The 3313-nt window shown below is 48.8% G+C and overlaps 1 pseudogene; it reads left to right on the forward strand.

Annotated features, from left to right (window-relative positions):
- The first annotated feature begins 2298 nt into the window (after window positions 1–2298).
- On the forward strand, window positions 2299–3065 carry LOC114209677 (phospholipid phosphatase 2 pseudogene; annotated as a pseudogene).
- Window positions 3066–3313: the final 248 nt, after the last annotated feature.

The following is a 3313-nucleotide window of genomic DNA, read 5'->3' on the forward strand; positions in this document are numbered from 1 at the left end:
TTCTTTCATAATTTTCTTACTTCCAGTTATGGCCTTTTCGTTTCTGCTTAAAGAAGTCCTGTTAGCATTTTTGACAAGGCTGGTTCTTTAACTTTTATTTGTCTGGGAAACTCTTTATCTGTCCTTCAATTCTGAATGAGAAACTTGCTGGGTATTCTTGGTTTTGGGTTTTTCCCTTTCAGCACTTTGAATATATCATGCCACTCTCTTCTGGCCTGCAAAATTTCTGCTGAGAATCAGCTGATAGTCTTATGGGTGTTGTTTTTGGTATGTAATTAGTTAAATTTATCTTGTTGCTTTTAAAATTTTCTCTTTATCTTTGATTTTTGGTATTTTAATTATTATGTGTGTTGGTGTGGACCTCTTTGGGTTCACCTTGTATGGGCCTCTCTGTGCTTCTAGGACCTGGATATCTGTTTCCTTCCCCAGGTTAGGGAAGTTTTCAGCTATTATTTCTTCAAATAAGTTTTCTGCCCCCTTCTCTCTTTTCCTTCTGGGACCCCTACAATGTGAATGGTAGTACACTTGAGGTTGTACCAGAGGTCCCTTAATTTATCCTCATTTTTAAAAATTCTTTTCTCTTTGTGCTGTTCAGCTTGAATGATTTCTGCAACTGTGTTTTAGATCACTGATCTGTCTTCTGCATCTTCTAATCTGCTGTTGGTTTCCTCTAGTATATTTTTCATTTCAATTATTGTATTCTCCAGCTCTGATTCGTTCTTTTTTATATTTCTATCTCTTTGTTAAATATCTCACTGAATTCGTCTACTCTTCTCCCAAGTTCGGTGAACATCTTTATGACCATTACTTTGAAATTTCTATTGGGTAGACTGCTTATCTTGGTTTCATTTAGCTTTTTTTTTTTTTTTTTCCTCCTGAGGTTTGGTCTTGTTTTTTCATTTGGAACATATTCTTCTGTTTCTTCATTTTGTCTGACTTGTAGTGTTTATTTCTATGAATGAGATAGGTCAGCTATGTTTCCTGGTCTTGATGGTAGTGGTCTTATATAGAAGTCTGGTGGGACCCAGAAGCCCAATCCCCCCAGTCACCAAAATGAAGCACTCCAGAGGTGTCTCCTGTGTTGGCTGCATGAGCCCTCTGTCGTGGTGAGGCCATGATTGCTGCAGGCACACTGGGTGGGCACGGTTGGCCCTGGCCTGGCTGGCTTAGATGCCCAGTTGTGGCTGCTGCTGGCATGATGGTGGGTGGGGTTAGCCCCTGGTGTGGTCTGGCTATGAGGCCAGGTCATTACTGTTGCTCTTCCTCCCTGCAGCAGGTGTTACTTTTGAGGGGTACTGGTACTGGCTGAGGCTTCCTGTTGGGTGTGGCAGGATGGGACCCTCCTTGGAGGGGCACCTGTGGGGTGGGCATGTTGGGTAGGATGGGTCCACAGGGAATGCCAGGTGGATGCTAGCAAGGTCGATGGAGAATGTTAGAATTGGTGCTCACCAGTGTCTGGACAGCTAGGCTAAAGGAGGGTAAGAAAAATGGTGCCCATCAGTGCTTCCATTCCCACTGAAAGTTCCTATACATCCCTGCCCCTCTGGTGCATACCCTATAATCAGTCAATCTTCACATATGGGCCAGGCATTTTTAAAACTGCTGCCTCTGTGCTGGATCTTGGAGCAAGTGAGTTTGGGTGGGGGCCCTTTAAGAGTGGCATCTTGGTTTGTATAGCTCTCCAGGTGTCCCAGAGCTAAGCCCCTCTGATATTCACAGTCAGATGTTATGGCAGCTAGTCTTCCCAGTACAAAACCCTGGAGTGGGCTGTGCTTGGTGGTCCTCAGGGAGGACCTCCACCCCTGTGAAAGGTCGTCATGCTAGGGGTGTTGTGTCTCTGCCCCTCCTGTTCTTCTCAGTGTAGCTTTGTCTTTTTATCTTCAGCTATGGAAAAGCTGGTCTCAAGGTTTCTTCTCAGAGCAAGTTGTTCTATATGAAGTTGTAGCCTTGATGTGTACATTGGAGGCTTATGGTCGTCTGCTGGGGGTGTTGTGTCTCTGCCCCTCCTGTTCTTCTCAGTGTAGCTTTGTCTTTTTATCTTCAGCTATGGAAGTCATGGGTCTGGCTTATGGGTCGTCATGCTAGGGGTGTTGTGTCTCTGCCCCTCCTGTTCTTCTCAGTGTAGCTTTGTCTTTTTATCTTCAGCTATGGAAAAGCTGGTCTCAAGGTTTCTTCTCAGAGCAAGTTGTTCTATATGAAATGGTAGCCTTGATGTGTACATTGGAGGAGGTGGCTTAGGATCTTTCTCCTCTGCCATCTTCCCAACTGCGTTTATCTGAATGGAGCCTCTCTGCCATCCTGACTCTTGTGAACACCCCATATAAGTATGGTTCTTAACCATACTTATATGGAGATGACTCTATCTGGTACCCCTACCGTACAGACACCCTCGCCCGTGGGCTCATGGCCGGGGTTACCATCACAGCTACCATCATCCTTGTCTCGGCCAGGGAGGCCTACCTGGTGTACAAAGACCGTTTCTATTCCCGCTCTGACTTCAACAACTATGTGGCTGCCGTCTATAAGGTGTTGGGGAAGTTCCTGTTTGGGGCTGCAGTGAGTCAGTCGCTTATAGACCTGGGCCAAGTACATGATCGGCCATCTTCAGCCCAACTTCTTGGCAGTGTGTGACCCTGACTCAAGCCCCATCAACTGCTCCATCTAGGCACAGGTGGAGAAGGTGTGCAGGGGAAGCCCCACTAACCAAGTTCAGACTTTCTATTCTGGACACTCCTCCTTTGGGACATACTGCATGATGTTCCTGGAGCTCTAGTGCAGGCCCAGCTCTGCCGGAAGTGGGCACAACTTCTGCGGCCCACAGTGCAGGTCTTCCTGTTGGCCTTTGCACTCTATGCTGGCTACACCCGCGAGCGGGTCTGACCACAAGCACCACTGGAGAGATGTCCTCGTTGGCCTTCTGCAGGGGGCGCTGGTGGCCGGCCTCATCATTTACTTCCAAGCCCCGGCCTCTGCAGGGCTGCCTAGAGGAGGAGGAGTTGGACCGGAAGCCCCGGCTATTACTGACACTAACGCTGGGCAAGGCTGACTGCAGCCACTATGGGTAGCTGTCTCCTCCTCCTGAGGCAGGACCTGTGTGCCCAGCTAGGACTCAGGCTGTGCATCAGCGTGTTCGTGGTCCTGGAAGGGGTGGCAATGAGGGCTCAGGACAGGCTCCTGGTGCCCCGCGCTGGCTGCCGGAGTGGCTTCCACTAACCTTGCCTCCTGTGCCCTGGACCGGCGGCCTGGGGCTGCACGGGGCCGCCGCAGTGTTTGGAAGGGGGTGCTGTCCTCTTGGCTCCCTCAGAGCCCCCTT

Source organism: Eumetopias jubatus, unplaced genomic scaffold, assembly GCF_037043125.1.
Source record: "Eumetopias jubatus isolate StellerSeaLion01/CBP00866 unplaced genomic scaffold, mEumJub1_p1.0 scaffold_9, whole genome shotgun sequence".
NCBI classification, from domain to species: Eukaryota; Metazoa; Chordata; class Mammalia; order Carnivora; family Otariidae; genus Eumetopias; species Eumetopias jubatus.